Source organism: Nycticebus coucang, chromosome 1, assembly GCF_027406575.1.
Source record: "Nycticebus coucang isolate mNycCou1 chromosome 1, mNycCou1.pri, whole genome shotgun sequence".
Lineage (NCBI taxonomy): Eukaryota > Metazoa > Chordata > Mammalia > Primates > Lorisidae > Nycticebus > Nycticebus coucang.
The window spans coordinates 150,789,732-150,813,332 of NC_069780.1; the positions used below are offsets into that span (position 1 = coordinate 150,789,732).

Consider the following 23,601-nt stretch of genomic DNA (forward strand, 5'->3'; position numbering starts at 1 on the left):
TGCTTGAATCTAGGAGTTTGAGGCTGCAGTGAACTGTGCCTATGCCACTGCACTCAAGCACCATTGCCACAGAGAGATCCTGATTCGAAAATAACTAAAACGCAATCAAGCTATGAAACACATTCATCCTACATTTTTATGAGTCATGGTTCTCTTATTTTTTTATTTTTGAGACACAGCCTCAAGCTGTCGCCCTGGGTAGAGTGCTGTGGCATCACAGCTCACAGCAATCTCCAACTCCTGGGTGCAAGCAATTCTCCTGCTTCTGCCTCTCAAGTAGCTGGGACTACAGGCACCCACCACAATGCCCGGCTATTTTTTGGTTGCAGCTGTCGTTGTTTGGTGGGCCCCAGCTGGATTTGAACCTGCCAGCCCAGGTGTATGTGTCTGGCACCTTAGCCTCTTGAGCCATAGGCGTCGAGCCAGTTTTAACTTTTAGAAACTATACTTTATCCTAACATAATTAATGCTACTATCGAAAAATAAATAAATAAAAACTATACTTTGGGGAGGTGCCTGTGGCTCAGTGGGTAGGGCGCCAGCCACCCATATACCGAGGGTGGCAGGTTGAACCCAGCCCCAGCCAACTGCAACAAAAAATTGCTGGGCGTTGTGGCGGGCACCTGAAGTCCCAGCTACTCAGGAAGCTGAGGCAAGAGAATCACCTAAGCCCAGAAGGTGGAGGTTGCTGTGAGCTGTGTCGCCATAGCACTCTACTTAGGGCAACATAATGAAACTGTCTCAAAAAAAAAAAAAAAATACAAAAATAGGGCACTGGCCCCATATACCAAGGGTAGTGGGTTCAAACCCAGCCCCAGCCAAACTGCAACAAAAAAACATCCAGGCATTGTGGCAGGTGCCTGTAGTCCCAGCTACTCAGGAGGCAGAGGCAAGAGAATCGCCTAAGCCCAGGAGTTGGAGGTTGCTGTGAGCTGTGATGCCACAGCACTCTACCGAAAGTGATAAAGTGAGACTGTCTCTAAAAAAAAAAAAAAAACTACAAAAATAAAAAAAATGATACTTTGAAATTTTATTCCACTCAATTGTCTCATTGTCTTAATGTACCAAGATTTTATTAACACCTGCATTTAGTGGGCATCTACTGAATATTAAGTGATTGAGACTTCCCTTTCCCCTCTCCTGTAGATTCTGATTTAGTGACAAACAAAATCTAGAAATCTTTTGTAAACACTAAGAGTTATGAATATCAGAAAAGGAGGATAAATACTCTAATATTCAAAGAAGGAAAAAGGCTAGGTGTGGTAGCTCATGCCTGCAATCCTAGCACTCTGGGAACCCAGCAGTTGGACTTGAGGAGGCGGGTGGACTGCTTGAGCTCACGGGTTCGAGACCAGCCTAAGCAAGAGTGAGACCCTATCTTTAATAAAAACACAAAAACCGAGGCAAGAGGATCACTTGAGCCCAAGAGTTAGAGGCTGCTGTGAGCTATGACGATGCCACGGCATTCTACCCAGGATGAGAGCTTTAGACTCTGTCTAAAAAAAAGAAAAAGAAAAAACCTTGCCTGATGAAAATGGCCTCTAAGCTCGGCACCTGTAGCTCAAGCGGCTAAGGCGCCAGCCACATACATACAGAGCCAGCGGATTCAAATTCAGCCAGGGCCTGACAAATGACAACTACAACCAAAAAAAGAAAAAAGAAAATAGCTGGGCGTTGTGGTGGGCGCCTGTAGTCCCAGCTACTTGGGAGGCTGAGCCCAGAAGTTGGAGGTTGCTGTTGAGATGTGGTGCAACGGCACTCTACCCAGGGCGACAGCTTGAGGCTTTGTCTCAAAAAAAAAAAAAAAAAAAAAAGAAAAGAAAGAAAATGGCCTCTAAAGGTAGTAAAGTATTCTGCTTGCCTATTTTTTAGAGTTTTTGTCATAAAACAGTAACGTATCCAGGGTCGGCACCTGTAGCTCAGGGGATATGGCGTCGGCCACATGCACCAGGGATGGCGGCTTCGAACCCAGCCAGGGGCTGCTAAAACAACAATGACAACAATAACAAAAAAATAGCCAGGCGGTATGGCAGGTGCCTGTAGTCCCAGGTACTCGGGAGGCTAAGGCAAGAAAATCATTTAAGCCCAAAATCATTTAAGCTGTGAAGCCACGGCTCTCTACCAAGGGCGACACAGTAAAACTCTGTCTCAAAACAAACCAAAATATCTAGTTAGTTATCAAATTCTACACTTAGGTTACAACAGCATTAATACATTCTGGAAACAATTTTTTTTTCATCTCTATTTTGAGATATGTACCTAAAGATACAACATACAGGGCGGTGCCTGTTGCTCAGTGGGTAGGGCGCCGGCCACATACACCAAGGGTAGAGGGTTCAAACCCAGCTCGTGTCAGCTAAACAACAATGACAATTGCAATGAAAAATAGCCGGGCATTGTGGTGGGCGCCTGCAGTCCCAGCTGCTTGGGTGGCTGAGGCAAGAGAATTGCTTAAGCCCAAGAGTTTGAGGTTGCTGTCAGTTGCAACGCCACGGCACTCTATCAAGGACAACATAGTGAGACTGTCTCAAAATAAAAAAGATATAACATACAAAACATAACTGAAGAACTTCAAAACTTATAATGAACCAACTTAATTTTCATATAAAATTCACTGCTACAAAAAGTAGTCTTATGCCTTACTCTACAAAACAAAACAAATTTCTACTTACTAAACTGCTCTTTCCTCATATAACTGAAGCAGGCTAAGTCATCCCTGAGATTTTCTGTAATCAGCCTATGGGATCCTTTTCATTGATAAAGGTCTAATTTTGCAAGCAGTATGGACTAACTGGGATGAAGTTAAATTCAAATGAACTCATTTACTGAACAGCTCCTAAGAGCAAATTGGGATAAGCCCTGGAAAATATAAGGCTCAAGAGGGCAGTCATGCTCCTAACTGCTAACAAAGATACTCTCAATTGTAAAACAAGAATGCTCCCTCAAATCCTCTCAGAAAAGTTGTAGGCATAAGCAATTGTTTTTTCTCTGAAATAGTTATTGTATAGTACCCACTATAATGTATTTTTGTGATTTTTGTCAAACAATGTAAACAGACATGCTTTTAAAAAGTATGCTGCTAATTAAAAAAAAATGCTGAGATCAACACAAACAAAAAAGCAGAAGAATTACAGAAGATTTATTTAAATAAGTTACTCTAAAGCTACACAGGCAATAAATGACAGTACCCCAAAAATGTGAACCCGGGTTCACATTTGTATCCTGCCTCAAAAGCTATGCTTTTTCACTTCCTGTGGCTCTCTCAATCTTTCCCATAGAAATCAGTAAGTTAACAAAGCCATTCTCCTGCCCTTTCCAAAATACTTCAGACAGTAACCAAAATAATGTGTCTTCAAGTCCTGTTTAATTTTTACAAAGTCACGAAATTTTTGCATTGTACTGTAATATAACCACGTTTTAACCTTTAAGTTACTTACTGGAATATTAACATGAACAAAAGTCAGTCTGTATTTCTAGGGTAAACTTAGCACCAAAAAGAATTACAAGGAGGCGGCGCCTGTGGCTCAGTCAGTAGGGCGTCAGCCCCATATACCGAGGGTGGCGGGTTCAAACCCAGCCCCAGCCAAACTGCAACCAAAAAATAGCCGGGCGTTGTGGCAGGCACCTGTAGTCCCAGCTACTCGGGAGGCTGAGGCAAGAGAATCACTTAAGCCCAGGAGTTGGAGGTTGCTGTGAGCTGTGTGAGGCCACGGCACTCTATCGAGGGCCATAAAGTGAGACTCTGTCTCTACAAAAAAATAAAAATAAAATAAAATAAAATAAATTAAAAAAAAAGAATTAACAGGAACCAGGCACAGTGGCTCACATCTGTAACCCAACACACGGGAGGCCAAGGTGCGTGGATCACCTAAGCTCACAGGTTCAAGACTAGCCTGAGCCAGAGTGAGACCCCATCTGTAAAAATAGCCAGGCGTTGTGGCAGGCACCTGTAGTCCCAGCTCCTTTGGAGGCTGAGGCAAAAGGATCGCTTAAGCCCAGGAGTTTGAGGTTGCTGTGAGCTATGGCGCCACACCACTCTACCAATGGTGACAAAGTGAGACTCTTTGTCAAAAAAAAAAAAAAAAAAAGGCAAGATTCATAACAGTAGAATCAATAATCATCAAGTTTTACCAAGAATAATGTACCATCCCTTAAGACAGTTCCCAACCTTCCTAATGTAACGACCCTTTAATACAGTTCCTCATATGGTGGTGACCCCCAACCATAAAATTATTTTCATTGCTACTTCATAACTGTAATTTTGCTACTATTATGAATCACAATGTAAATATCTGGTAAGCAGGATGGTCTTGTTCGACCCCCCCAAAGGGGTCACCACCCACAGGTTGAAAACTGCTGCCTTAAGATATAAAGTCTTTGTTATTTATTACTTCCAAACTTAATTGGCCCAAGATACAAAACTATCTTTTACATTATTTTAATTAAACAGAAAATGAAATTATCTTCTCAAGCACTAATAAAGGAAATGGAATTTATCACTGTTTCTCTCTGCCTGTAACTCAGGCATTGACCAGCAGCATAATTCTTAAATTCTTATTTAAAAGAAAGAAAGAAAAGGAAAAAGAAAGAGAATAATAAAAGCAATGAAATGGTAACTTTGTGTTAATTTCAAGTAAGAAATATTTTTTGAACAAGTCTTTTGCTTAAAACAACTATTGGGAGCTTCCTTTCTAAATGATACGAAACAATTCTGGTATGAATACATCTGAAACTAATATATCTAGTCACTAAACTCTCAACCTGTCAAGCCAGAACAAATAGGTCAACCAATCACGACTTGGTATTCTTCAGGTATGATATCTCTAAACTCAAGGGAAGTACTCTGGGGACAGTAGCTAGAGGGCCTTAAGCAGCATTCAGGTATATAAAAAACCAGAACTTACTTCAGCAGGTAAGGCGAGTACTTAGGAATTTAAAGTTCCAATTACTTGTCTGGAAATGTGCTTTCAGACAATAAACCTGGTAGCAAAAGTGTAAAACAAATAGAAGGGTCACCTTAAATTCTTAACTCTTCCAATTCACTTAACATTACTGACACAGCCACTTGCCTTCTCAAGGTTAACCCAAAGCACCACACTACTGGTTTCCTTATGGCAATCACTCCTCAGTATCCTTGTAAGGTTCTACCCATCAATGATGTTTGTACATCTCAATGTATAGGCCTAGTTCTAATTCCAGGGATATAACATATACCATAACCTGGCTGAGTATCACTCTGCAAGGCCAAGGTGAGAGATCACTGAGTTCAGGAGTTCCAAATTAGCCTTAGCAAGAGAGAGACGCTGTCTCTACTAAAACTAGAAAAATTAGCTGGGCATGGTGGCACAAGCCTGTCAGTCCCAGCTACTAAGGAGGCCAAGACACGAGGATCCTCTGAACTCCAAAAGTTTGAGGATGCTGTGAACTAGGCTGATGACACAGCATCTCTACCAGGGGTGACAAAGTAAAATTCAGTCTCAAAAAAATAAATAAGTAAAATAAAATAAAATTACAAGCCATAAAGATGAAACCCAACAAATACAACACAGCTGACTTTTGTTGTACACAAAACAGGAAGACCACCAGCTTCACCTCACAGGAATACTGTTATACACAATAGGTATTCTGTATGTTTTATACAAACAAAATACAAATATTCTGAAATTAATACAGTAGCATCCTAAAAGACCACAAAATAGAATTTTAATGTATGTTCTCCACCCTTGTAAATGTGCTATTTGCTTTTGTTTGAAAATCATTTAACGGAGTCCAAAACATGATTATTCATATCAAATTCCATTTTTTTTTCCACAGTCTCATTTCGTCACCCTCAGTAGACTGCTGTGGCATTACAACTCACAGCATCCTCAAGCTCTTGTCTCAGCCTACAAAGTAGCAGGGTCTACAAGTACACACCACCAACACCTGGCTATATTTTTAGAGATGGGGTCTTGCTCTTGTTCTTGCTCAGGCTGATCTCAAACTCCTGAACTCAGGCAATCCACCAGCCTTGGCCTCCCAGAGTGCTAGGATTACAGGCGTGAGCCACCATGCCTAGCCAAATCCCACTATATTATCATGAGATATATTAAGTTTTTTTCTTTAATAGATACCTATTAAAATACAAATACTTAAAGCACAAAAGTATTTCAACTGAAAAGTCATACTGAATATAAGGATTCATAACTAAATGAATAAAAACCAAAATGTGAAAACAGTTAACATTTGGAATTCCAAAATAATCGATAATTACTAATAAATATTTGTAAAGAACTACAGAAAACTGGGCAGTGCCTGTGGTGCAGTGGGTAGGGCCAGCCAAACTGCAACAAAAAATAGCCAGGCATTGTGGGGGGCACCTGTAGTCCCAGCTACTCAGGAGGCTGAGGCAAGAGAATCACCTAAACCCAGGAGTTGGAGGTTGCTGTGAGCTATGACACAATGGCACTCTACCGATGGCGATAAAGTGAGACTTTGTCTCAGAAAAAAAAAAAAAAAAAACCTACAGAAAACTAAGGAAACTATGTAGATCACTGCCATTAACAAAAAAGTAAAAATATAAAAATACTCTATGATTTACAAGATACTCAATTTGTTTATTTTCTTCATTAGTATCCAATACAAGTACAATAGGATTTCATGATGGCATCCCAACTCCAATGATTCTACTAAAAAGAAAAATAACAGAGTAAAACAGTGATAATGGTAAGGAAGCCGTGAGCCACTTCATGGAATTTTTGGAATTAACTAAATGGAGGCATACTAACTGATGAAACAAAACAGTGAAACTCAAGGTCTAGAATACACTGTGAAAGACGGAACACAGTAGGAAGATGATTTGTTCCATAGAATGCTAAAATAATTTAGAACTATGAAAATGTAGACACTGCAAATATGAAGGACAGAATGGGAAAGGAGATGAAAATAACTAAAAAATATGAATGTGCAACAGTCTACAGTATGTGAACAAACACACAACATAGCAGCCAACACCGAAATAAAATAGTAGATTCTCTAAAAAACTTAAATAAGGAACCATCATGGCTTCCAACACCACAAAGATATTTGGCTTTCCAGTACCCTACAACATACCAGTTGTTTAATAAGTACCCCTCACGTACACAAAACTACCGGTTTTTTTATCACCTTTTTCTTAAGTATCAATGGTCATTAGACATGTTGCATAAAGCCAGGCATGGTGACTCATGCCTATCATCCTAGCACTCTAGGAGACCCACGTCGGTGGATCACTAGAGCTCAGAACTTCAAGACCAGCCTGAGCAAGAGAGATCCCGCCTATAAATAAAAATAGAGGGCGGCGCCTGTGGCTCAGTGGGTAAGGCGCCGGCCCCATATACCGAGGGTGGTGGGTTCAAGCCCAGCCCTGGCCAAACTGCAACAAAAAAATAGCCAGGTGTGTGGCGGACGCCTGTAGTCCCAGCTACTCGGGAGGCTGAGGTAAGAGAATCGCCTAAGCCCAGGAGTTGGAGGTTGCTGTGAGCTGTGTGACACCACGGCACTCTACTGAGGGCGATAAACTGAGACTCTGCCTCTACAAAAAAAAATAGAAAAACTAGGCTCAGCGCCCGTAGCTCAAGCAGCTAAGGCGCCAGCCACATATACCAGAGCTGGCGGGTTCAAATCCAGCCTGGGCCTGCCAAACAATGACAGCTATAACCAACAAACAGCCAGTTGTTGTGGCAGGTGCCTGTAGTCCCAGCTACTTGGGAGGCTGAGGCAAGAGAATCGCTTAAGCCCAGGAGGTGGAAGTTGCTGTGAGCTGTGATGCAACAGCACTCTACCCAGGATGACACAGCTTGAGGCTGTCTCATTAAAAAAAAAAAAAAAAAAAATAGAAAAACTAGCCAAGCGTTGTTTCAGGCACTTCCCCCAGCTCCGATGCCTGAGTCAGGAGGATCGCTTGAGTCCCACCAGGACTTTAAGGCTGCCATGAGCTAGGCTGACACCATGGCACTCTAACCTGAGCAACAGAGTGAAACTGTCTAAAAAAAAAAAAAAAAATTACAAAGCAAAATTTTTAAGCTAAAATTTTCCTTTTATAATTTCTTGCATCAGGCACCCACTGCACAGTGGTTATGGCGCCGGCCACATGCACCGAGCTGGCAGGTTCAAACCGGCCCAGGCCTGCTAAACAACAACAACTGCAACAAAAAAATAGCCAGGCGTTGTGGTGGGTGCCTGTAGTCCCAGCTTCTTGGAGGCTGAGGCAAGAGAATTGCTTAAGCCCAAGAGTTTGAGGTTCCCATGAGCTGTGACGCAACAGCACTCTATGGAGGGCAACATAGTGAGACTCCGTCTCAAAAAATAAAAATAAAAAAGGCTTAGGGGCTAGAGCGCCAGCCACATACACAGGAGCTGGAAGATTCAAATCCAGCCCAGGTCTGCCAAACAACAATGACAACTACAACCAAAAAATAACCAGGCATTGTGGCAGGCACCCATAGTCCCAGCTACTTGGGAGGCTGAGGCAAGAGAATTGCTTAAGCCCAAGAGTTTGAGGTTGCTGTGAGCTCTGATGCCACCGCACTCTACTGAGAGTGACACAGTGAGACTCTGTCTCAAAAAAAAAAAAAAAAATTTCTTGTATCAGTGGGAGACCTCATCACCTTCAAGCAACAGGATGCCCATTGGACTTCCTTCAATAAACTAAAGTTCCTGCTCTGCCCATGAAAACTGAAACTTTATTGGGATCCCTAGTTCTCAAACACAGGAAGAAAAGAGGTAGCAAAGTCTTACACTATAAGGTGTAAACTAGTATATAAATTACTTTTTTAAAAGTGACTACACCAGTTTTTTAAATTCTAGTTCTTTTAGCACTACCACGTGTTTATTTGCCATTTATAACATCTCATGCTAAAAACCACCACAAAATAAGTGAAAAACAAGTGCTGTAAGAGAATGTACATCATAAAATTATCAGAATATGAAATCCAGATTTGGTAGCAAATTAATTCCATAATTGGCTGTTTTTATTGAAACTCCACATCAGTAGATGAGCAAAGAAAAGTAGAAATCAGGGCGGCGCCTGTGGCTCAGTCGGTAGGGCGCCGGCCCCATGTACCGAGGGTGGCGGGTTCAAGCCCGCCCCGGCCAAACTGCAACCAAAAAAAAAAAAAAAATAGCCGGGCACTGTGGCGGGTGCCTGTAGTCCCAGCTACTCGGAAGGCTGAGGCAAGAGAATCACTTAAGCCCAGGAGTTGGAGGTTGCTGTGAGCTGTGTGAGGCCACGCTACTCTACCGAGGGCCAGAAAGTGAGACTCTGTCTCTACAAAAAAAAAAAAAAAAAAAAGTAGAAATCTTGACTTTGTGTCACAACTACTTTCTAATGAAATTCAAATACTGTGTCTTAGGCTGGGTGTGGTGGCTCATGCCTGTAATCCTAGCACTCTGGGTGGCAGAGGTGGGTGAATTGCTTGAGCTCAGGAGTTAGATATTAGCCTGAGCAAGACTGAGATCCCGCCTCTACTAAAAATAGAAAAATCAGCTGGGCACTGGGGTGGGTGCCTTAGTCCCAACTACTTCAGAGGCTGACACAAGAGGATTGCACAAACCCAAGAGTTTGAGGCTGTTGTGAACTAAGGCACCACAGCACTCTACCCAGGGCAACAGAGTGAGACTCTGCCTCCAAAAAAAAAATCTTACTCCTATCCTTTCATCTAAATTATGGTAACAGAATTCACCTTTAGAAGAGGTAGAAATAGAAAATTAGTAACAAAAGAAAACATCATACAGAAGGAAATAGAAATACTGAGAATCATTGTTTACAAGGAAAAGGTTTTAAACCCCCATTTTACAAATTTAAAAGAAACTATGCCTTAAAGGTCTTGTGCCCAGGGTGTCACAGCTAGTTCTTAATGAAGCCTAGTCTTTTCATTCACATTCTGGTACAGAATTCACTTTTAACGTTATAACTTTCATTTCACAAAAAAGGACAGCTAAGTGCCAAAAAAACTACCAAAAAGTGTTCAGCCTCATTAATAAATCAGAAAATGCAAATTAAAACCATAATGAGATACTACCACACACCCACCAGAATTACTATAATTAAGAGTCAACAATGCCAAGTATTGGCAAGGATGTAGAGCAACAAGAACTCAATTAAACTAAAACTATTCTGTTTTTGAAACAATTTGGTATTGTTTGTACTAAAACCAAACACATTCTCTATAATCCAGTAATTCCATTTTTAAGTATATGCCTAAAAACATGTTTGCACATGTGTACCAAGAGCCATCTAAAAAATGCTGTGACAGCATTATTTGTATTAGCCCATTGTTAAAAAACACAGTATAGGGAGCTGATTAATTAAATGGCAATGTATCACAAAAGGGAATACTACACAGTAATGAAAAATAATGAAAACAGCAATATGCAAAATCATACAGAAAAATTTCACAAACATAACTTTGAAGGAAAAAAACCGGGAAACACAAAAGCATGCATAATGTACAATTCCATTATTTAAAGTGAAAAAACAACTAATCTATGGGATTCAAAGTCGGGACAGTGGTTATTTTTCAGGAAAAGAGAAGATGTGTTTGAGAGAGGAATTTTAAAGATTCTGGGGCGCTGTCATCACTATTTTTTGACTTCAGTGATACTTACAAATGTGTATTTTATGATATATATAATTCGGAGGCAAGCACTTTTCTGTTCCGGTATGATGTATCACAATAAAAAGATTTTATTCCTTTTTTTAAAGGTAACTTTTACAACTATTTACAACAAAATAGACTGTAATTTGCATTGCAAAGGCTAATCAACTTTCTAAAATTACAAAATCATTAATTAGGCAGGCACAATAGCTCACACCTATAATCTTAGCACTCTGAGAAGCCAAGGGAGGAAGGCTCCACTGAGCTTAGAACTTTTGAGAAGAGCCTAAGCAAGAGCTGGACCCTGTTTTCTACAAAAAAAAAAAAAAAAAAAAAAACAGAAAAATTAACCAGGAATAGTGGCAGCTACTCAGGAGGCTAGGCAGGAGGATTGCTTGAGTCCAGGAGATTAAGGCTGCTATGAGCTAGGCTGAGGCCATGGTAGTCTAGAATCCAGATCCATACACTTTTTATGACATGTCGTTTTTTTTTGTAGAGACAGAGTCTCACTTTAGGGCCCTCAGTAGAGTGCCATGGCCTCACACAGCTCACAGCAACCTCCAACTCCTGGGCTTAGGCGATTCTCCTGCCTCAGCCTCCCGAGTAGCTGGGACTACAGGCACCCGCCACTATGCCCGGCTATTTTTTGGTTGCAGTTTGGCCGGGGCCGGGTTTGAACCCGCCACCCTCGGCATATGGGGCTGGCGCCCTACCGACTGAGCCACAGGCGCTGCCCGACATGTCCTTTTTAAAGCCCCCTTTACCATATGGAAATAAAATATCGTATGTGCATAAAATCAAAATAATTACCCAAACATGTAATCGAAAAGGCAAATAATAGAAAAGACACTTATGGCTTGGCGCCAGTAGCACAGTGGTTACAGCTCCAGCCACATGTACCAAGGCTGGCAGATTCAAATTTGGTCCAGGCCAGCTAAAACAATGACAACTACAACAAAAAATAGCTGGGCATTGTGGCAGGCGCCTGTAGTCCCAGCCACTACTTGGTAGGTTGAAACAAGAGAATCACTTAAGCCCAGGAGTTTGAGGTTGCTCTGTCTCAGCAAAAAAAAAAAGAAGAAGACACAATAACGTATTTCAATATGTAGTGCCACAGTTGTGATCAACCTAGAAGACAGACAGACCCATACAGATTTTCAAATACGCTGTAAGGGTGATTTGTCTTTTTTTTGTTTTTTTCAGACAGTCTCTGCTCTTTCGCCCCAGGTAGAGTACAGTGGCATCATTGAGGCTCACCACAACTTCAAACTCTTGGGCTCAAATGATCCTCCTGCCTCAGCCTCCCAAGTAGCTGGAACTACAAACACACACCATCAAGCCTGACTAAATTGTTCTATTTTTTGTAGAGATCTCACTCTTGCTCAGGCTAATCTCTAACTCCTGGGCTCAAGTAATTCTCCTGCCTCAGCCTCCCAGAGTGCTAGGATTATAGGCAGCAGCCACCATTCCTGGCCCATTTGCCCTTTTTATTTTTTTGAAACAGAGTCTCACTATGTCACCCTCGGTACAGTACCATAGCATCACAGCTCACAGCAGTTCTCTTGCCTCAGCCTCCCAAGTAGCTGGGACTACAGGCGCCCACAACGCCTGGCTATTTTTTGTTGCAGTTGTCATTGTTGGCTAGCTGGCCCAGGCAGGGTTTGAACCTCCACCTTCGGTGTATGTAACACTGTGCTCCGGGAACTGAGCCAGATTTTTTTTTTTTTGACACATTCTTACACTTTGTCACCCTCTGTAGAGTGGCATGGCATCACAGCTGACAGCAACCTCAAACTCTTGGGCTTAAGTGATCCTCTTGCCTCAGCCTCCCAAGGAGCTGGTACAACAGGTGCCCACCACCATGCCCAGCTATTTTAAGAGATCTCGGAGTCTCACTCTTGCTCAGGCTGCCCTCGAACCCGTGAGCCCAGGCAATCCACCTGCCTTGGCCTCCCAGAATGCCAGGATTACAGGCATGAGCCACGGCACTGAGCCTCCAGTTGCCCTTCTTAAAAGAAACACTCTTAGTGTTCTTGTTTTTTTTCTTTTTGAGACAGTGTCTCACTTTGTCCTGAGTGCCATGACGTATGTTTTCTAGGATGGCCACTGTGGCACTACTTAACAAAATACATTACTGTATCAGGAGGCTGAGGCAAGAGGATCGCCTAAGCCCAGGAATTGAAGGTTGCTGTGAGCTGTGACGCCGCAACACTCTACCGAGGGTCATAAAGTGAGATTGTCTCAAAAATAAAAAAATAAAAAATACATTATTGTAAATGTCTTTTCTATTATTCACCTTTTTGATTACTGTATATTATTTTGATCTTACTACACATGTAGGAAGGTATTTTATTACAGTATGGTATAAGAAGCTTTAAAAAGGACATGTCATAAAAGGTGTATGTATCTGCATTCTATAGAAGAACTCTAGCACTCAGCTGTTTAATACCACAGCCAGCATAGCCAGAGAGGTTAAATTTTTTTTCTTTCTTTTTTTGTTTTTGAGACACAGTCTCATATGGTCAAACTTGATAGAGTGCCATGGCATCATAACCTCACAACAACCTCAAACTTTTGGGTTCAAGTGATCCACTTGCTTCAGCCTCCCAATTAGCTGGGACTATAGGCGCCTGTCACAACACTCGGCTATTATTTAGAGACAGGGTCTCGCTCTGACTCAGGCTGGTCCCGAACCTGGGAGCTCAGGCAATCCACCTGCCTCAGCCTCCCAAGTGCTGGGATTACAGGCATTGAGCCACCACGCCTGTATCACAGAGGTTAAATTTTTTTATCTTATTTATTTTTTGTAGAGATAGATCTCACTTTACTGCCCTCGGTAGAGTGCCGTGGCGTCACACGGCTCACAGCAACCTCCAGCTCCTGGGCTTATGTGATTCTCTTGCCTCAGCCTCCGGAGCAGCTGGGACTACAGGCGCCCACCACAACGCCCGGCCATTTTTTTTTGTTGTTGTTGCAGTTCGGCCGGGGCTGGGCTTGAACCCATCACCCTCGGCATATGGGGCCGGAGCCATACTCACTGAGCCACAGGGGTTAAATTTTAAGTAACTAAAATGAAATTTAAAATTCAGCTCCTCAGCTGGGCGCCGATAGCTCAGCAGCTAGGGGGCCAGTCACAGCTGCAGGAACTGGCAGGTTCGAACCCAGCCCTGCCGTACCAAACAACAATGACAACTACAACCAAAAAATAGCTGGGCATTGTGAGGGAGCTATCCCTACTTGGGAGGCTGAGGCAAGAGAATCGCTAAAGCCCAAGAGTTGGAGGTTGTGAGCTGTGACACCACGGCACTCTACCGAAGGTGACACAGTGAGACTGTCTCAAAAATAAATAAATAAATAAAATTCAGTTCCTCATCTGCACTAGCAACATATGCTCAATAATGATATATGCTGGGTGGCACCTGTGGCTCAAAGAAGTAGGGCACCGGCCCCATATACCAGAGGTGGTGGGTTCAAACCGAGCCCTGGCCAAAAAACTGCCAACAAAATAAAAAATGATATGGCTGGTAACTACTACAATGACAACCACAGACAAAGAAAAATGTTTCCAGCATTTTATAAAGTTCTATCCGATAGCAGTGCTCTAGAATAAGAGCTAATACTTAGAACACTAAAGAACGCAGCTGTACCAGAAGGTTAGAGAATTGAAATTCTGGCTCTGCCACTTACTAAGGACTTTGGATAAATTATTTACTCAGGTGGCACCTGTGCCTCAGTGGGTAAGGCGCCGGCACCATATACCAAGAGTTGTGGGTTCAAACCCAGCCCTGGACAAACTACAACAAAAAAATAGCCGGGCATTATAGCGGGCACCTATAGTCCCAGCTACTCAGGAGGCTGAGGCAACGCCTAAGCCCAAGGAGTTGGAGGTTGGTGTGAACTGTGACGCCATGCACTCTACTGAGGGTTAGTAAGTGAGACTGTGTCTCAAAAAAAAAAAGAAAATTTACTCAAGCTAGTTTCTTAAACCAGTGAATGGAAATAGCAGTTATTGTACATGGTAACTGAGAAAAGCACTTTCCAAACCAAAATACTATATTGGGCAGTGCCTGTGGCTCAAAGGGGTAGGGCACTGGCCCCATATGCCAGAGGTGGCAGGTTCAAACCCAGCCCCAGCCAAAAAAAAAAAAATACTGCAAACCAAGATACTATATAATCATTAGTAATAAAACAATACAGAAATATCCCTGAATGAAAACAAACCTTATGAGGAATATGTCACAACTGTATCACACTCATTTAGAAAAAATAAAACTCCTTCCTTCCTCCCTCCCAAACAAACAAAAAAAAAGGGCCAAAAAACCCTAGTTGCCGGCTAAGTGTGTGTGTGTGTGTGTGTGTGTGTGTGTGTGTGTGTATATTTTTTTTTTTTTTTTTTTTTTTTTACCCAGAGTCTCACTATGTCACCCTCATCACCCTCAGTAGAGGGCTGTAAAGTCACAGCTCACAGCAACCTCAAACTCTTGGGCTTAAGCAATTCTCATGCCTCAACCTCCCAAGTACCTGGGGCTACATGCGCCTGCCACAATGCCCAGCTATTTTTGTTGCAGTTGTCATTGTTCAGCAGGCCCAGGCTGGGTTCAAACCCGCCAACCTGGGTGTATGTGGCCAGCGCCCTACCCACAGAGCTACAGACACCACCAGGAAGTATATTCTTAATTTCTGAAACAATACAGTATTTTCCTAAGGGTGAGCCATAATGATTAGATATGTAAGCTCTGGGCACAGAAGGCAATGGTTTCAAAAATATCACTTATGACTCAGCGACTGCAACTCAGTGGTTAGGGTGGTGGCCACATGCACCAGAGCTGGTGGATTCGAATCCAACCCAGGCCTGCTAAACAAATGCAACAAAAAATAGCCACGTGTTGTGGCAGGCACCTGTTGTCCAGATATGGAAGGCTGAGGCAAGAGAACTGCTCAACAGTTTGGGGTTTCTGTGAGCTATGATGCCACAGAGCACTCTACCAAGGGTGACAAAGTAAGACTCTCTCAAAAAAAAAAAAAAAAAAAAAAAGTTATGTTTGGCTGGGCACAGTGGCTCACACCTGTAACCCTAGCACTCTGGGAGACAGGAAAGAGGATAGCTTGAGGCTAGCTAGCTAGTTTGAGGCCATCCCCACTGCTACAAAAAAAAAAAATAATAATAATAATAGAAAAATCAGGCCAGGTGTTGTGACTCACACCTGTAATCCTAGCACTGCAGGAGGCCGAAGTGGATGGATAACCTGAGCTCAAGACTGCGCAGCCTTACCAAGCGTGAGACCCTGTCTCTACTAAAAATAGAAGAATTACTCAGGTATCTGGCAATCACCTATTCCAGAGGCTGAGGCAAGATCTCTTGAACACAGGAGATTGAGGTTGCAGTGAGGTATGATATGATGTCACTGTACTCTAACCTGAAAGAGAGAGATTGTCTGCAAAGAAAAAAAAAGAAAAAATTACATTCACTGAACAAACTATTTCTTCTACTAGCATGCCTAAATAGACAACTTTTTTTTTAGTTTTAAGAATTTTTTTTTTTATTTTTATTGTTCTCGGTAGTGTGCTATAGCGTCATGGCTCACAGCAACCTGCAGCTCTTGGGCTTAGGCGATTCTCTTGCCTCAGCCTCCTGAGTAGTTGGGACTACAGGTGTCCACCACAATGTCCGGCTATTTTTTGTTCCAGGTGGCTGGGTCCGGGTTTGAACCCGCCACCCTCAGTATATGGGGCCAGCGCCCTACCCACTGAGCCACAGGTGCCACCCTATTTTAAAAATTCTTAGAACTATGTGGTGCCTGTGGCTCAGTGAATAGGGCACCGGCCCCATATACCAAGGGTGGCAGAATGGAACCCGGCCCCTGTCAAACTGCAACAAAAACTAGCCGGGTGTTGTGGTGGGCGCCTGTAGTCCCAGCTACTCAGGATGCTGAGGCAAGAGAATCGCCTAAGCCCAGGAGTTGGAGGTTGCTGTGAGCTGTGTGATGCACGGCACTCTTCCGAGGGTGATAAAGTGAGACTCTGTCTCTACAAAAAAACAAACAAAAAAAAAACAAGAATTTTTAAAATATATTTGCGGGCAGTGCCTGTGGCTCAAAGGAGTAAGGCGCCAGTCCCATATGCTGGAGGTGGCAGATTCAAACCCAGCCTCAACCAAAAACTGCAAAAAAAAAAAAATATATATATATATATATATATATAATTTGCAAGTTCTGTTTCAAAGGAGTAATCTGAGTTTTACGACTTTTTTTTTTTGAGACAGTTTCACTATGTCACCCTCGGTAGAATACCATAGGGTCTCAAGCTCACAGCTTATTTGTTCTTTTTTGAGACAGAGTCTCAAGCTGTCACCCTGGATAGAGTGCTGTGGTGTCACAGCTCACAGCAACCTCAAACTCTTGGGCTTAAGTGATCCTCTTGCCTCAGCCTCCCAAGTAGCTGAGACTTACAGGCACCCGCCACCACGCCCGGCTATTTTTTGGTTGTAGTGTCATAGTTTGGCAGGCCCGGGCTGGTTTTGAACCTGCTAGCTCTAGTGTGTATGGCTGGCACCCTAGCTGCTGAGCTACAGGCACTGAGCCTTAAAACTTATTCTTAAAAAAAGAAAAAGAAAAAACTTACTCTCTACATAAAGGAGAAAAATTTAAATATGGTTTCAAACATATAATTTCAAAACTGAAGGTACAGAAAATGAAAAACCAAAAGAAATACTGCATCCACCAAGCCTAATGAAAATAACCTAAGAACAAGAAATTTAATAAGATCTCTGCAGAAACTAGTAATTATTTGGGAGATAGAGAGCAAAAGTTCCTAAATATTGTGATGGGTGGTGAGGCAACTGATAAAAAGGGGGAAACTACCACGTAAAATTTAAAGAAAGGACAATCACAAAACGTTTATCAGTAATTCTTAACATTTTGTTTCTCACCAGAGTCCTGCAGAAAGTAATGAAGCTATTCCCCAGAAAAACCCATCTAGCAGGCGGCCCCTGTGGCTCAAAGGAGTAGGGCACCAGCCCCATATGCCAGAGGTGGTGGGTTCAAACCCAGCCAAAAACTGAAAGAAAAAAAAAAAAAAAAACAAGAAAAGAGAAACCCATCAAAAAGCCCACAAAATTATCAATTTCAGCAAATTCTCAGAAACAACTGTCTCCCATTCCCATCCATGTCCCCCAAAAGAATTAATGTTGAGAACCCCTGACGTATAAAAACATTTAAAGAAAAAAGAAAAATAGCCAAGAATACTTCTCCTTCCGACTTGTTCTTTCTAAACATGCCAAATATACCCCAATAAGGGCTGTTAAAGTAACAAAATCAAGAGCTATATTTTGGGTAGGTTTCTCTGGTCCCAGAAGACTTTTCAAAGGGGAGAACATGAACTAAGGCAAAGAGATGAAGTAGTAAGTTGCTTCCTTACTCAATGACTCAGCTAATAAAGAAAACTACAAAGAAATGTGTTGGCATAGCTGTATGTCATAAGCTATGGGAGAAATCTTCAGGTTACTATGAATGCGATGCAGGTAATCCCATTAACAGAAACAGGAGATAGAAGAAATTGAGAGACTAAGATAAATACTGATCTGACAAATAAAACGTATTAAGCAGACTCTTCAAATATTAGGATAGGAGTAAAACTTTACACCTGTATTATACTTCACAATTAATAAAATGCCTCCATATACGGTATTTCCATCAGTTTAATGAAAAAACTAAGGTCAAAAGAAATGAATATACAAATTCATAGGAGCCTTTTTCTAGAGACTGTATATCCAACCTAAACCAAATCTCCTTTTGAACTTCCAAGTCATTACTCTTTTTCTACATCACTACCTTGCCTGGATCAAAACTATTATCTAAATAATTTTCATGAAAAATAAATGTTGGTTGGGTCAAATAATCTGACGTCAATTTATAATCTATCCTTTTTTATTCTTAGACGACAAGATCCCATCAATATCCCTTTCTCCTATAAATTTCCCAAATGCATTTTTTTCTTTTAGTCATCCTTGTTCTCTCACCATTACTCCTCCCTTCCTCAGTTTTAATATATCGGCAACTTTAAGCTAAAGCTAATTTCAATTTAAAAATGGAGGAAAAGTGGCTCAGCGCCCGTAGCTCAATGGTTAGAGCACCGACCACATAACAGAGGCTGGCAGGTTTGAGTCAGGCCTGGGCCTGATAAACAACAACAACTACAACAACAAAAAAATAGCTGGGCGTTGCTGTGGGTGCCTGTAGTCCCAGCTACTTAGGAGGCTGACGCTATAGAATCACTTAAGCCCCAGAGTTGAAGGTTGCTATTAACTGTGATGCCAAGGCACGCTACTCTGTCTCACAAAAAGAAAAAGTAAAACAAAGCCAATATGCATTTAGTTCCTTATCTGTTCAAAAAGGCTATGGGTGTATGAGGTATAACCTAAAATCATATTTTAGTTTTTAACTAACCAAATAGTTATCTCCCAAATAACTAATAGTAAATTCAATTCTCTTAGCTTATTTGCAAACACCACTAGTAGTTTGTAATCAACATCAACCAAAGAACATCAGTATATGGAAAGAAAAACAAAAATATCAAGCATAACGTTCAAAAGAATGAATGCATAAAACACCTAATACTTAACAACACAAGAAAGCAGTGTATGTATGGCAAAGTGATTAACAATGTGGGCTGTAGAGTCAGATTGTAGAGTCATCAAAATTCCTCTTCTCTAACCATGCAACTTTCTCCCAGTGCCAGCCACCCCAAATTTTAATTTTTCTCATCTACACCACTGTGACTGTAATAGTACTTTCCTCGGGGTGTATTAAGTACTAAGACATACTACATATAAAGTACACAGTAAAACACATGACACCATCATCTATAAATGTTATTTATAATTATTATTTTTAGACCTATGGTTTACACTAGAGAAAAGAGGGAAAAACTGAAATAAGAGAGATAGGAGAAAAAGGTAACCTTTTGAAGAAAGTAGTCCAGCAATTGCTCCATTTACTACCCTGTTTCCCCGAAAATAAGACATTCTCCGAAAATAAGACCTACTTGCAGGAAAGATGAGACATCCCCTGAAAATAAGACCTAGCACATCTTTGGGAGCACACCTTAAAATAAGACACTGTCTTATTTTCGGGGAAACAGGGTAACTAGTAATTGTATCTACTTCAACTCCCAGAAAATAAAAAACTGAAAATATTTACCAAACCGTTTAACTAACTCTGTCATTGTACCATTATTGCAAGCAAAATTCACAAATAACTATTAAAGGATTATAAAGTGTATTGTTAAGGACGGCGCCTGTGGCTCAAGGAGTAGGGCGCCGGCCCCATATGCTGGAGGTGGTGGGTTCCAACCCGGCCCCAGCCAAAAACTGCAAAACTAAAAACAAAGTGTAATGTTAAAAACTCTGATCTGGGCAGCACCTGTGGCTCAAAGGGTAGTGCGCCAGTCCCATATGCTGGAGGTTGTGGGTTCAAACCCACCCCTGGCCAAAAAAAAAAAAAAACTCTGATCTCAAGAATAATTTTTATCCTGATTACTATCCTATTACTCTTGCTTAGAGTAATAGCATCATGACAAACAATTTAAAAGAAAGCAATCACTAATATTAAGTGTCATATGGTTCTTTTCTATAAAGGTCACCTGATTCCAGTTCAATTTCTTAATCACATTTATAATACATAATCTCTAACAGGTAACTTAAAAAAATCACTAGGAATGCATAAAATACAGGTTCTCTCAAATTAAAGGGGAAGTAGATAATTCTCACCAATTTCAAAAATCAAGGCGGAAACACAATTACAATTACTACGTGAAGATCTAACAGAGAAAACACATGTAACCTAAATGACTATGGCAGAATAACTAAATTTCCTATTTTAAAGCAGAAAATTCTGTATCTGAAGACTTCTATATTCTTTTTTTTTTTTTTTTTGGCCGGGGCTGGGCTTGAACCCGCCACCTCCGGCATATGGGACCGCCGCCCTACACGTTGAGCCACAGGCGCCGCCCTTTTGAGCCACAGGCGCCGCCCGACTTCTATATTCTTTTAGACCCTACTACCTCTTTAGCTCTGTAAGCTACCAAGATCCAACAGTTTCGCAAAAAAATTATTTCAAAATAAATGAGCAAATGACAAGTTATTAGGCCATCTTGGTAAAGTGTTCAAAAATTACAATCTTTTATCTCAGAAAGATAATTAAACATAATAAATTCTTACTAATTCTAGTTACATTGATGTGTTCATTAATAGTTTAAAAATGAGTTTTAGTGTATTTCAATTTTATACCACTTACTGTGGGATACATGACAAACTTTACATATGTAAAATGTACACTAAGTTTTGACATACATATACACTTGTGAAATCATCAACAAAATCAAGATAATGAATACTTTTCATTCTCTAATCTCATGATCCATGGTAATTCCTATTTTCCACCCTTTCCCGTACTAGCATATCTCTTTAAAAAACACTACCGAATGCCTATCATTCACTGAAAATGTTACTGAAAACACCATTCAATCCTGAAAAATGCAAATATTAAAAGTTAATTCTCCCATTTGTCAAAAGGAACTTCAATTACAGCAGTTAATATTTACAACTTCTTTCTTAAAAAGTGTTTTGTTTTGTTTTTTACCTACCAAATGCAGTCAAACTAGGTTCCTGTACCCTCAACGAATCTCCCCTCCCCCAATAAAAAAACTATTTAAATCCTCAATTTTTTTATTGGGTTTTCTATTTGCAGACATTCTTTCTAAGCTCCGGATAATAAACCTTTATCATATATAATTTTCAAAAAAATATATAAAGCTTGTTTTATAAAGTTAAACCACCATAACCTTCCTGGGATAAAAAAAAAAAAAGGAATACTTAGTATTTTCTTAAGTTAATCAGCCTATTCAACTCCTCTTTGTTTCTGTTCCTGGTAGTTACTTTTCTTTTAGGTAGTAAAATGTTAACATAGTAAGTTGCACCACAAAACCACTTTAAGCTGTTTCAAAAAGTTAATTTCTACAATGGATTTTAAAATGTTAGGAACAGTTATATCTGAAGACAGCTATTCTGTGAAATATCTGATTAAAAACCAAGGCCTATATTACAGTCTTAAACAACTAAATAACTCTGAACTGAACACTAAACTGCATTAGAATGCAGTTTTAAACTCACACTCAGAATGTAAACTATCAAGACATGTGAAGTATTTGTTCGTTTTTTCCCACCTTTCTTCCACTCTATGGATTCATAAGGCCTAAAATGCTGGGCATATGAATTTAGTTTTTTTACTTTAAAAGTACAAAAGTTTTTAACTTAGAACTGTTTGAATCTGAAAAATTCTTAAGTCTTGTTTTCTGCATTTCTATGAAAACAATGCATAATAGTTGTTTTCAGGCTGTCCAGGAAACTGAAGTCAAGCAATATTATTGCAAGAAACAGAAAAGCTTCCAAGAATAACATGGGATAAACCAACTCTTACAGTTTACGAATGAACATTTGATTTGCTCACCATAACAGTACTTACAAATTCCAAGAGGACTGCACAGGAAGGTGTTGGTTTTTTCTCTGTAATCTTTATGTTTTCCAGTTTGTTTTTTTATTTTGTATCCTCTGAAATAATATGCAAGTTCTCTGAAGATACTTAACCTATGACTATTTGACATAGAGTTACTTCAAGTCAGCTACCCATACTTCTGTTTTAAAGTTTTCATATGGCTATATCCAGAATTAGCCAAGTTCTTCGGATTTAAGATCAAGAAGTCTTCTGTGTTATTCCATGTACTTGCCACGGTTGTACTTATCCACTCCAGATGAAATATCCAATTTATGAGCCAAAAAGCAAAAACAAAAAGAAAATTTCACATCTGAAGAGCATTCCTAAATATCATGACATACAGAGACACACATAGCTATCTCAATACTACCATGCTGCTGGGAAACAGCAACATCTTAAATTTCCATGTAAATAAAAGATAAAAGGAAAAAAATTCTGTATTCTTTCAATGTATTCATTTAGAAAAGCTGTCCCATTGTGACATGAAAAGGACTGAGGTCAAAAATTCCTAAAACTGCTAATAAGGGTAAAAATAAACTGCCATGAAACTTCAGCAATATTTAAACAGTCATTTGAAACTGGTGAAACTATTCAGTATACAACTCAAACATATCTTACAGTTTTGGCTGAAGAACACCAACAACAGGGAAGGGAGGGGGCAAAAAAAAAAAAATACCACCAGCTGAAATACTTTAACCAGTTATATAATCCGCTTGAATCAAAAATACTGAAGAAACGCCTGGGTCTCCCTTTAAGTAGTTTGTTCAATTGTTCACTACTATCAATTCACTTCAAAGACGACTCTTGCCAATTTTAATAAACTTCTGGGGCAAAATTATCCAAAAACATTGTAACTCCAAAATGGCCACTTGAAATTATCCGGGCCTTTTACACAAAACCTAGAAGATGATCTTCATATCTGAGTAATTCAATCACCTGTAAAAGTTATATAAAAAAACGTAAATTACACACTGAGTTTTAATGATGAACTAAAAAATCAATCAGCACTTCAAAGAGTCAACCTCTGAAGAGAAATTCACATCGTTATAATCCTACAAGTCTGGGAAAGGGTTTTGCCCAAGCACCCAAAAAGTATACAAAATGAAAGGACTTCGAGCAATGGCAGTGAAAAACAGTGGGTGATGGTATGATGGAGGGCAAATATTGATTTTAACTGCGAAAGGGGTACAACACAACACTGAGGGATTATATAAGCGCACCTTCTTATACTTCTTAAATATTAAAATTATGAAATTGGCCCACAAGCTTACAAAAAACCTTCTCTAAACAATGGACCAAAGGATAAAGAACTGACAGGTGGGCTGCCATCGGAACATTAGTAAATGTAACTTACAGAATGGAGAGTATACAAAAGAAAGATGCTCCCTCCAAATTAGAATGTCTAAAAGGGGAGGCATATTTCTCCCACTAAGGCC

At 40.5% G+C, this 23,601-nt stretch overlaps 1 protein-coding gene across 3 annotated transcripts in view; it reads right to left on the reverse strand.

Moving 5' to 3' along the window:
- Positions 1–23,601, reverse strand: part of GPBP1 (GC-rich promoter binding protein 1) — an 81,496-nt gene that overhangs the window by 56,777 nt on the left and 1,118 nt on the right. For 2 of the 3 annotated variants that reach the window (XM_053590291.1, XM_053590290.1), the window contains exons 2-3: positions 22,136–23,101; positions 15,949–16,051 (exon numbers count right to left, since the gene is read on the reverse strand). The gene's annotated coding sequence lies outside the window, so the exon portion shown is untranslated. The remainder of the gene's footprint in view (positions 1–15,948; positions 16,052–22,135; positions 23,102–23,601) is intronic. The other variant, XM_053590292.1, reaches the window with a different exon arrangement.